Consider the following 12,125-nt stretch of genomic DNA (forward strand, 5'->3'; position numbering starts at 1 on the left):
ATACAAGTGTGTGTGTGTGGTGCATTAAAATTGGGAGCAGGTGAACCGGAGCAGAGGGAAATATCCCCATGATCCACCCGCCTCCCAGGCATGTCAGTGAGCGTATGTGGTGCATTAAAACAATAAGTAGCGGGAGCGGGCGGGGACACGGACAGGGGACCGCAGCACTGCTCTATACTGCGGTCTGCCCGAACCAATGGCACCCCACCCCGACAACACCCCCCCCCATACCCCCGCCCCCCCAGTTGTGTGGTGCATTAAAATTGGAGGGGAGTTGTAGGGCAAAGACGGTGTCTCCACCCTAAAAAAGTGTGTTATGTGCCCTATATGTCTATAAACAAAGTGTATTGTGCAAAACTAGTGCAGTGAGTTAAGAGGAGCGACCAGAGCCCCCCCCCGGGCAGGAGGCGCACCCACCCACCCCACCGGGACCCCGGCGGGCATATGAGACCAGCCCAGCGGGGGCGATAGGGCTCACCCCCCGGATACTGGGGCCCGCCCGAGGTGCCAGGAGGTCCACCGGAACGGGGCGGGCACAACACCAAACCACCTATCCGCCCGGCCCCCGGAGCACCGAGACCCGGGCCACGGATGGAGCCCCCGGCCCAGGGGAGGGGGAGGAAGGCGGACAGGGGAGGGGGAAGGGACGGGGGAAGGAGACGACAAGAAGGGCAAGGGGCAGCGGCAGGGCCGCAGAGAGAGAGGGAGAGGAGGAGGAAGGGTGACGAGGGAGAAGGGAAAGGGAGGCGGAGGACGGGCGGGGAGAGGCGAGGAGGGAGAGGCAGCAAGGGGGAGAAGGGGGAGGGGAGAGGGAACCACGGGGCACCCCGGCGGCCTACAGGCCCCGAACCGCGTCGCCGGGCCCGGAGCGACCAGGGACCAGGGAGAGCCCCGCAACACAGCACCCCCCAAGAGACCCAGGGAACTGCCAAGACGCAGCCGCCACCCAGCAGCCAACGGAGGGCCAAAGCCGCCCACGCCCAGCCAGGGGGGAACAGCACCTATAAAATTAACCCACCGGCATGCAGTGAATCCGAATATTAACCCTTAGTGCCCATTGGAGGTGAATCTTGAGGAGTTGGTGATTAAGGTGTCGTTTGATGTAGTCTGCTCGATCCTGTTGGCAGCAACTTGGTTCCTGACTATAAAAACACAACCATTAGTTACAAATTGCTAAATACAGTAACATCAATGTAAGTTATCGCGATGTGGTGGCTCTCGCTAACAGGCAGAATTAAGTAACCAGATTTAGGTTAAAATATTCTATATACGTAGACCATGTTTCTATAAATTTTAATATTTTTTCCATTAAAATGTGATTTATGAGGAGGTTAGACCATTGGTCGATATTCAGAGTTTGTTTATTTTTCCAGTTAACAAGAATTGTTTTTTTTTGCGATAGTAAGGGCTACAAGTGTAGATTGAAATTGTTTATGTGGTAAATTAGTTGTTGTTAGGTCACCTAGCAAACACAAGTTTGGAGATAAAGGTATCCTACAGTCCAAGATAGCGGAAAGTTTTTCTAAGACTTTAGTCCAGAAATACATAGCCGGAGTGCATAACCATAAAGCATGAAAATAAGTGTCTGTAGTGTTTTGTAAACACTGGACACAAATGTCGGAGTCTGAGAGTCCCATTTTCTTCATCATATATTAAGTAATGTATGTTCTATGAATAATTTTATATTGGATAAGTTGTAAATTTGTGTGTTTTGTCATTTTAAATACGTTTTCACAAACTTGAATCCAAAAGTCAGATTCCGGAGCTATAGACAAGTCTGTCTCCCATTTCGAGATGGGTAAAGACATTTTATCAGTTTATGAAAGTAACTTATATATTTTTGAGAGGTTTTTTGTTTGATCGCTCCAACGGCCGCAACTATGTCCATTCCACTTGCCATCAAAAACAGTCTGGAGGATGGTATTGATGTTCAACTAGTGAGCTCCATGTGTATACCAGAAAGAACAACGTGCCTAGGTGTGTGTGTTTGTGCGACTGTGCGGTCAGCAAAAAGTAGGATCTCCTCCATCTCACCCTCAGACAGTTCAAAGGAAAATAAGCACATCCACCAAGTGAACAGCTGATTTATCACCTGTGCTGACGAACCACACCCATACCACGTGACAAACAACCCATTTACCAATCACCAATCAATTCACCAGAAAATACTTAATCTATTGTTACAGGCCAAGCCTGGCCCTTTAAAGAGTGATATTATGGAGGATAGAGTGTTGCGCTGCTGCGCTTTGGCACAGGGGCGGTGTTGGTCCAAGGGAGTGAATGAGAGTGGTGAAGCTTGCTCTTAGCGCACTGGATGTTGGTGAAAAAGCAGAAATAAAGTTTGTGCGAAAGCAACGAAAAGAGAACATGCCTGTTCAGTCTCTGTACCACGGTTAAGAGTTCACTGGACAGAGGAAGAGGATTTAACACTATATACATATTATGTGTGTGCCACAAAGCTGTCACCTACAAAAAGTAACAGTAAAACACACCACAAGCAAAAAAGTAAACAAAATTATACAGAAATAACTACAAACCATACAAGCAAAAAAAAAAAAAACATTACACAATACCATGCACTATACTTACACCTTATGGCACTAACACAGGCTTCCCCAATCCTGGTCGTTGAGGGCCGGAGTCCTGCAGGTTTTAGATCAAAGGTGCCCAAGTCCAATCCTCGAGAGCACCTATCCAGCCTGTTTTTCATGTCTTCCTCCTCTAACGCAGCTGAATCCAATAATCAGCTCATCAGCAGGCTTTGCAAAAGCCTGATAATGATCCTGATCATAAATCAGGAGTGTTGGTAGAGAGAAACATGGAAAACAGGCCGGATAGAAGCTTGAGCCCCCCTATTTTAGATGTTTCTGTCCTCCAACACACCCAATTCTAAAGGTTAGGATCAGGGTAATGCAAAGCTGGCTGATGAGCTGATTTTATGAATCAGGTGTGTTGGAGGACAAACACATCTAAAACCTGCAGGACTCCGGCGCTTGAGGACCAGGACTGGGGAAGCCTTGCTGCACTAACACAAAAAGTCCTGCCTGCCAAGCAGGGTTGGGGAATCCAGGTCCTGAAAGTAAAAACCCTCCCACCGATTGGATTTAGACGCAGGTGCGTCTACTCAACTGGCAGGTAAATGAGCTTCTCTCCACCTGTAGAGTATAAATACCTGTGGCTAAAGCCAAACTGTTTCCGGGTTTTTACTCTCTGGACCTGGATTCCCCAACCTTGCTACCAAGTAGGATGGAAACCACTCTAGAGCACTACCACAACACTGCAGTCAGATCCAATTGAACAGACACACAGAGTCTCCAATATCATTTGCCAGGAGGATGTCATTAAAAACATGTAACGGGGCTCTGTCTGTGCTATGCAACATCTTAAAACCTGCTCGAAAAACCTAACCTCATTATGTTCGCCCCAAAAAAGATTTCAATTGAATGTACCACTTTTTTAGATTTTAGTTTTTGTTTTTGTTTTTTAGAAGAAAGGGCAGTTCGGAGGGGTCTAAAATCTGACAGCACACCTTGATCAAAGCCACAAGGTTATATGTGGTTATATATTATTTTACTTGCCACAAGGTTATATATGTTACTTGTGGCGTTAAAACCACCATGTTTGAAATTACTTTATGTATCATGTCATGCTAATTTAGCTAACCTGCTAACTGGTTTACTACAGAAACATTCAAACTGACGCCACAAGGTTATATGTAGAAAAAAACACAGATTTACAGGCGGTTTAGGAGCTCCTGGTTGTATCCATGAGTATTGCCTTTAGCCAACAGAGGTGGCACAAGCCAGTGTCTTCTTGTGCCGGTCCCTGATAAATACAGAGGGTTGTGTCAGGAAGGGCATCCGACTTAAAACTTCGGCCCAAATCAAACATGCGAATCAAATCAAGTATGACTTCCATACCAGATCGGTCGAGGCCCGGGTTAACAACGACCGCCATCTGTGCTGTTGACCTGCAGAGTGCCGGTGGAAACTGGACTACTGTTGGTCAAAGAAGGAAAGGAGAAAGATGTGTTCGTAGGAAGAAAGAGAAGAGGAACACCAAGAGTCTGGGACTGAGAGTAGGGACTTTGAATGTTGGAACGATGACAGGAAAAGGTAGAGAGCTGGTTGACATGATGCAGAGGAGGAAGGTGGACATACTATGTGTTCAGGAGACCAGGTGGAAAGGGAGCAAAGCTAGAAGTTTAGGTTATCGTGAAGGAGGAGTGTCAGATAGAGTGATGAGCCTGAAGATAGGAATTGAAGGTGTGATGATCAATGTTGTTAGTGGGTATGCGCCACAGGTAAGATGTGAGCTGGAGGAAAAGGAGAACTTTTGGTTGGAACTTGATGAAATGATGCAGAGCATCCCTAGAAGTAAGAGAGTTGTCATTGGTGCAGACTTCAATGGACACATTGGTGCAGGAAACAGAGGTGATGGGCAAGTTTGGTATCCAGGAGAGGAACAGAGAAGGACAGATAGTGGTTGACTTTGCAAAAAGAATGAAAATGGCTGTCGTGAATACTTTCTTCCGGAATAGGCAGGAACATAGGGTGACCTACAAGAGTGGAGGTAGGAGTACGCAGGTAGACTACATCTTTTGTAGACGGTGTAATCTGCAGGAGATCAGCGACTGCAAAGTAGTGGTAGGTGAGAGTGTAGCCAGACAGCATAGGATGGTAGTGTCTAGGATGACTTTGGTGGTGAAGAAGACAAATACGGCAAAGGCAGAGCAGAGGATCAAATGGTGAAAGCTGAAAAAGGAAGAGTATTGTATGACTTTCAGGAAGGAGTTGAGACAGGCTCTGGATGGTCAGGAGGTGCTTCCAGATGACTGGACAACTACAGAAAATGTGATCAGGGACACAGGTAGGACAGTCCTTGGTGTGTCATCTGGCAGGAAAGGGGATAAGAAGACTTGGTGGTGGAATGAGGAGGTGCAGAAGTGGATCCAGAGAAAGAGGTTAGCTAAGAAGTGGGACACTGAGAGGACTGAAGAAAGTAGAAAGGATTATACAGGGAAATGCAGAAAGGCCAAACAAGGGGCTTACGATGGCTTGTATGCTAGGTTGGACAGTAACGAGGGAGAGACTATTCAGAGATCTATTCAGGTTGGCAAGGCAAAGAGACAGAGATGGGAAGGATGTGCAAAAGGTTTGGGTAATAAAGGATAGGGATGGAAGTGTGTTGACAGATGCCAGTAGTGTGATGGGAAGATGGAAAGAATACTTTAAAGAGTTGATGAATGAGGAAAATGAGAGAGAATGAAGCGCAGAAGAGGTGACTGTTGTGGACCAGGAAGTAGCAAAGATTAGTAAGGATGAAGTAAGAAGGGCATTATAGAGGATGAAGAGTAGAAAGGCACTCGGTCCTGATGATATACCTGTGGAGTTATGAAAGTGTCTAGGAGAGGTAGTAGTAGAATTTCTGACTGGGTTGTTCAACAGGATCTTAGATGGGGAGAAGATTCCTGAGGAATGGAGGAGAAGTGGGCTGGTGCCCATTTTTAAGAACAAGGGAGACCTGCAGAGTTGTGGCAACTACAGAGGTAAAAAGCTGATGAGCCACTCAATGAAGCTATGGGAAAGAGTAGTTGAAGCTAGACTGAGGTTAGAGGTGAACATTTGTGAGCAGCAGTAATGTTTCACACAAAAAAAAGAAGAAGAGTACCACAGATGCAGTATTTGCTTTGAGGATATTGATAGAGAAGTACAGACAACGTCAGAAGGAGCTGCATTGTGTCTTTGTAAATCTGGAGAACGCGTATGACAGGGTGCCCAGAGAGAAACTGTGGTTTTGTATGAGGAAGTCTGGAGTGGCAGAAAAGTATGTTCAAGTGGTGCAGGACATGAATGAGGACTGTAATACAATGGTGAGGTGTGCTGTAGGTGTGACGGAGGAGTTCGAAGTGGAAGTGGGACTACATCAGGGATCAGCTCTGAGCCCCTTCTTGTTCGCTATGGTAATGGACAATATGACGGATGAGGACTATGATGTTTGCAGATGACATTGTGAACTGTAGTAAGAGCAGGGAACAGGTGGAAGAGAAGCTAGAGGCGTAGAGGTTTGCTCTGGAAAGGAGGGGAATGAGGGTTAGCCCTAGCAAGACAAAGTATCTGTGTGTGAATGGGAGAGACGTGGAGAGAAGTGGAAGAGTGAGATTAGAGGGAGAATAGACCAAGAAGGTTGGAGGAGTTTAAGTATTTAGGGTCAACAGTCCAGAGCAATGGAGAGTGTGGAAAATAAGTGATGAAGTGTGTGCAGGCAGACTGGAACGGGTGAAGAAAAGTGTCAGGTGTGATTTGTTATAGAAGAGTTTCAGCTAAAATGGAAGGACAGGTTTATTAAACTGTGGTGAGACCAGCGATGTTGTTTGGTCTGGAGACCACTGAGGAAAAGACAGGAGGCAGAGCTGTGGAGGTGGCAGAGATGAAGATGCTGAGATTCTCTTTGGGAGTGGCCAGGATGAATAGAATCAGGAATGAGTACATCAGAGGGACAGCACATGTTAGAGGCTTTGGAGATAAAGTCAGAAAGGCCAAACTGAGATGGTTTGTCCAGAGAAGAGATAGTCACTATATTGGCAGAAGGGTGCTGAGTTTCCAAATGTCAGGCAGAAGGTCTAGAGGAAGACCAAAGAGGAGGTTTATGGATGTAGTTATAGAGAACATGAAGGTAGTTGGTGTGAGAGCAGAAGATGCAGAGGACAGGGTTAGATGGAGGCAACCGATACGCTGTGGCGACCCCTGAAGGGAAAAGCCGAAAGGAAAAAAAGAAGGGCGCGCTCTCTCCTCTCTTCTCCTGAAAAGCTAGAAGGTGGTCTCGCGCTCAAAGCCCCGCCCCACACGTTAAAACACTGTCAATAAGTTGAAACTGAAAAAAAAGAGAAGTGAAAGTGAAAACGAGAGTTGAAGCTGAAAACCTTTGACACTCAGAAAAAAAGACAGTGTAAAAGACCTACAGCGAGACCGGGAAACCCCAACATGGCGGCACCCTGCTGCTAAAATAGAATTAGCTCTATTATACTAAACTAATCCAAATTTAACCATCATATATCTTGCCTTTCTTTTTTTTCTCTCTCTTTTTCATCCGACAGATTTGGAATACCACCCAACGTGGAGGACCTCGAACGCTTCATCGACGCATATTTTTACAGCTGCGCGATGGAGAATCCTTCCGTCGAGAAACTGTCGAGAAAACCTTCGAAAAAGAGGAAAAATGATTCAGCGACGGACACGGAGAACCTAGCCACTACGGAGGTTTTGGTCAGTATGCTGGAGTCCATAAATAAAAAATTAGAGGTCCTCTCCCTAATCAGCGAGGACGTCAAAGAATTAAAGGTAAGTATGGAATTCTTTAGCCAACAAGTAAGTGATCTCCAACGAGACAATGCCGAGTTACACTCTACACTCGTGACTGTTTCAGCCGAGTTAGAAACCGTTAAAAAGGAAAATAAAACGCTAAAAGAAACTGTTTTGGATATTCAATCCCGTAGCATGTGGGAGAATTTAATATTCTCAGGAATATCCGAGAATACCTCTGACAATCCAGAGGTTGAGATAAAAAAAATTATGACGACGTCGTTAAAAATTCCTCAGGAGTCGGTAAATAACATCTCTTTTCACCGGGTACATCGGCTTGGAGCCCCTAGGGGCAACAGACCTCGTCCTATTATCGCCAAGTTTGAGCATTTTAAACAGAAAGAATTTGTTAAAAGTAAAGGACGGGAGCTTAAAGGGACCTCATTTGGAATGAACGACCAATTCCCGAGAGAGATTAATGAGCGGCGAAAGGTACTGTTTCCTATAATGAAACAAAATAGACAGGAGGGTAAACGGACTGCGATGGTCGTCGATAAACTATACATCGACCAACTATTCCGGAACCCCAACTCCACTACCCGGCTGTTCTAAATGGCATTGGTGGAACTAAACTTTGTTTGATTATTAGATGTATACATATACTGTATATGTGGTTATAAAACCTTAAATATGAATATTCATTATGTTTAGGCGATATTATAAATATATTATTAAATACATAACTATATCTAAAGTATATTTAAACAAAAAATCTCGCTTAGGTTACCAGTTATTGGTGTATTTTTATGTTTAATCCCCCGTTAACTTCCTTTACTTTTACCTCCCTACCTGTTTTTTCACTGTTATATTTACTTACTCGTCACCTCATATTTTACACAAATTACATAAACCACCTAACCACTTTGATTCTATCCTATAACATACTAATATTGACAAATGGCCTATGCAGATATATACACAGGACTGAGTCTATATTGTTTGTATGCATAAATTAGTTCTGGTTTCCTGGAATGTTTGTGGCGCTCGCTCAGAAGCAAAAAGAATAAAAACTTTAGACCATCTCTTAAAATTAAAAGCAGATATTTGCCTCCTACAAGAAACCCACCTACAAAAATCTGAAGAAAAATTACTTATTGATAAGAATTTTAGCCAAGCGTACTCTGCCCCTTATAACAGTAGACAAAGAGGAGTCTGTATACTCATACATAAGAATTTACTCTTTACTTTAAATAATACAATAACAGACTCAGAGGGCCGATACATTATTATTCAGGTGACTATATTTAATAAAATATATACACTTGGTAATTTATATGCCCCTAATAATGATGATCCGGCCTTTTTCCATGATTTTTTCTCTCAGCTGTTTGATTTAGCAGCGAACTCTACTATTGTTATTGGAGGAGACTTTAACACAGTCTTAAATCCATTAATTGACCGTTCTAATAATACAACATGTAGGCGATTACAATCTACTAAAGTAATAGGGGAATATATGGATGACTTTGGCCTCGTCGACAGCTGGAGACTTAAAAACCCAAATAAGAAGGAATTTACCTTATTTTACCCCACCCTTCCATCAAGTTACCGTCCGATTTCACTAATTAACACTGATATTAAAATGATCACTAAGACTTTCACATCTAGACTAGAAACAGTAATCTCGACAATCAGTCATAGCGACCAAACAGGCTTTATTAAAGATCGGCACTCTACTAATAATATTAGGACACTCTTTAACCTTATTAGCATGTCACAGCGGCATGATAAAAAGGCAGTTATTATATCATTGTGGATGCAGAAAAATCTTTCGACAAAGTTAACTGGTCCTTCCTCTTTGCTGTTTTAAATAAATTTGGCTTTGGGAAATCATTTATCCACTGGGTATCAGTATTATATGATTCTCCTAAAACTACAGTTACTACTAATGGGATTATATCTCAGAGCTTTACTTTGCAGAGAGGCACTATCCCCTTTATTATTTGCAATATTTATTGAGCCACTTGCATTAGCCATACGCCAGAAAAGAAGGATTCAAGGAATTCACTCTGGGGTAACAGAACATAAAATTAATCGATATGCCGATGACATCTTACTTTATTTAGAAAAGCCGGCTACTTCGCTAGGGGAAGTATTTAACTTAATAACTAAATTCTCACAGTTATCAGATTATTCTATTAACTGGACAAAATCAACACTTCTACCTATTACAGAAAATTCATGGAACCCTGCAAGCCAGGACCCACACTACTCATTTCCGATAGGTAATTTAAAATACTTAGGCATAAAAATCTCACCTAAATTAACTGATTTAATTCATTTAAACTTTTCTCCACTTCTGGATGACATTTATAGTGACTTGGAGCGCTGGAATAATCTTCCTATTTCTCTAATAGGACGAATAGCCACCATTAAAATGAAAGTTTTACCCAAAATAAACTTTTTTCTCAATGATCCCGTTTAAACCTACGGCTAAATGGTTCCAGTTGTTGGACTCAGCCGTTACAAAATTTTACTGGAATAAAAAAAAGCAAAGATTAGTCTATCTACTCTTCAGAAAAGTAAATCCAAAGGTGGTCTAGAGGCACCAAATTTTATGTACTACTATATAGCTAACCAGCTACAATATATCGTTCTATGGGCACAACCCAACAGAGACACTAACTGTTGGCTGGAACTAGAACAGAAGGATTGTAATAACCTCAGACTTCGAGATTTACTCTTTATTACAATATCGATTAAGCGACATAATTGTTTTAAAAACCCAATGATTTCCGCCACCGTGACTGCCTGGTGGAAGGCACTAGAATTGACAAAAGCCCAAGTGGAGCCCTGTGGGCTCTCTCCCCTATGGCATAACCCCGACTTTCAACTTAACAACCAACCGTTTTATTTAGGTGTGTGGGAGCAGAAAGGAATTACACATTTCCACCATCTCTTCTCAGATAATATGTTTATATCATATACATCCTTGCTCCAAAAATAAAATATAAAAACCGGAAATTTTTTACATTATCTACAAGTTAAAAATATGATAAAGAAAAAAATTCCAACACTTCGGGGTACGCTCCAACCGCCTGTTTTAGCTAAAGATATTAACAAGCTTTCTCCGACAACAACAAAAAAACTTTCAAAAATATATAAGTTACTTTCATATACTGATAAAATGTCTTTACCCATCTCGAAATGGGAGACAGACTTGTCTATAGCACCGGAATCTGACTTTTGGATTCAAGTTTGTGAAAACGCATTTAAAATGACAAAACACACAAATTTACAACTTATCCAATATAAAATTAATCACAGAACATACATTACTCAATATATGATGAAGAAAATGGGACTCTCAGACTCCGACATTTGTCTCCAATGTTTACAAAACACTACAGACACTTATGTTCATGCTTTATGGTTATGTACTCCGGTTATGTATTTCTGGACTAAAGTCTTAGAAAAACTTTCCGCTATTTTGGACTGTAGGATACCTTTATCTCCAAACTTGTGTTTGCTAGGTGACCTAACAACAACTGACTTACCACATAAACAATTTCAATCTACACTTGTAGCCCTTACTATCGCTAAAAAAACAATTCTTGTTAACTGGAAAAATAAACAAACTCTGAATATCGACCAATGGTCTAACCTCCTCATAAATCACATTTTAATGGAAAAAATATCTGCCTCAAATAAAAACCAAATATTAAAATTTATAGAAACATGGTCTACGTATATAGAATTTTTTAACCTAATTCTGGTTACTTAATTCTGTCTGTTAGCGAGAGCCACTACATCGTGATAACTTACATTGATGTTTCTGCATTTGGCAATTTATTATTATTTATATTATTAGTATGGGATTTTTTTTAATGGGCTTTAGGTGAACTGATGAATACACACACGCACTTACGCACACGCACGCACGCACATGCTCACCCACATACAAATATATATATATGTGTGTGTGTGTGTATATGTATATATATGTATATATATTTAAAAAATATATTAAAAAAAAGAGAAAGAAAAAAAAGGAGAGCAATGATGATGTCAAATCGAATGAACAATACTGAGCTCTCCTGGAAAAAAAAAAGATAGTGTAAAAAAATTATGCAGATTGGCATTGAAAAAGACATCATAATACAAAAAAATATGCTCAAGGAAAATAGTGGGGTTTTTTTATGTCTGTATTTTATTTTTCAATACAACCTTTTACAATGCCAATACTTGTTTTACAATGCCAATACTTGTTTGAATGTCAATGCAGCTTTTTCCACAATGAAATTGTTTTCTTTTTTCAATACCAAATCTTATTGTCAGTGTTGTGGCTCCATAGGTATAAAGCATTTAAAGATGTCATTTTGTAGTTGTCTAAAGAAGTGTACAATTGCATGTCATGTGTCAATTCTTTGATATTTGATCTGGTCTTTTATCTTTGATAATTAGGGCAGGAGCAGCGACCACTGTGAAGTCCCTATTGTTTCTTTAGAAATTCTTCTCCACAATGAAAATCATTTATGAGGGCCAAAAGTAAACAAACTTTCCCCAAAATTTGCACACATATCTGGCCTGGCGAAGAAATTGATACTTTAAAGTTGTCAGTGTCACTGTCCTTCTTTTATCTTATATTATCTGACAAAACACGCTTTCCAATGTCACAATAACTGCGCTTTACCGCCATCAGCTGAACAAAAGTGGTATTTAATGACAAGCCGTAGTGAAGGTAATTTAAGATATGTCCTGCGGGAAGGTGGAAATGCAACACGTGACAGCTTTTTCTCAGCACGGCATTTGAGCATTTTTCTG

Source organism: Vanacampus margaritifer, chromosome 9 (genome assembly GCF_051991255.1).
Source record: "Vanacampus margaritifer isolate UIUO_Vmar chromosome 9, RoL_Vmar_1.0, whole genome shotgun sequence".
Classification (NCBI taxonomy): Eukaryota; Metazoa; Chordata; class Actinopteri; order Syngnathiformes; family Syngnathidae; genus Vanacampus; species Vanacampus margaritifer.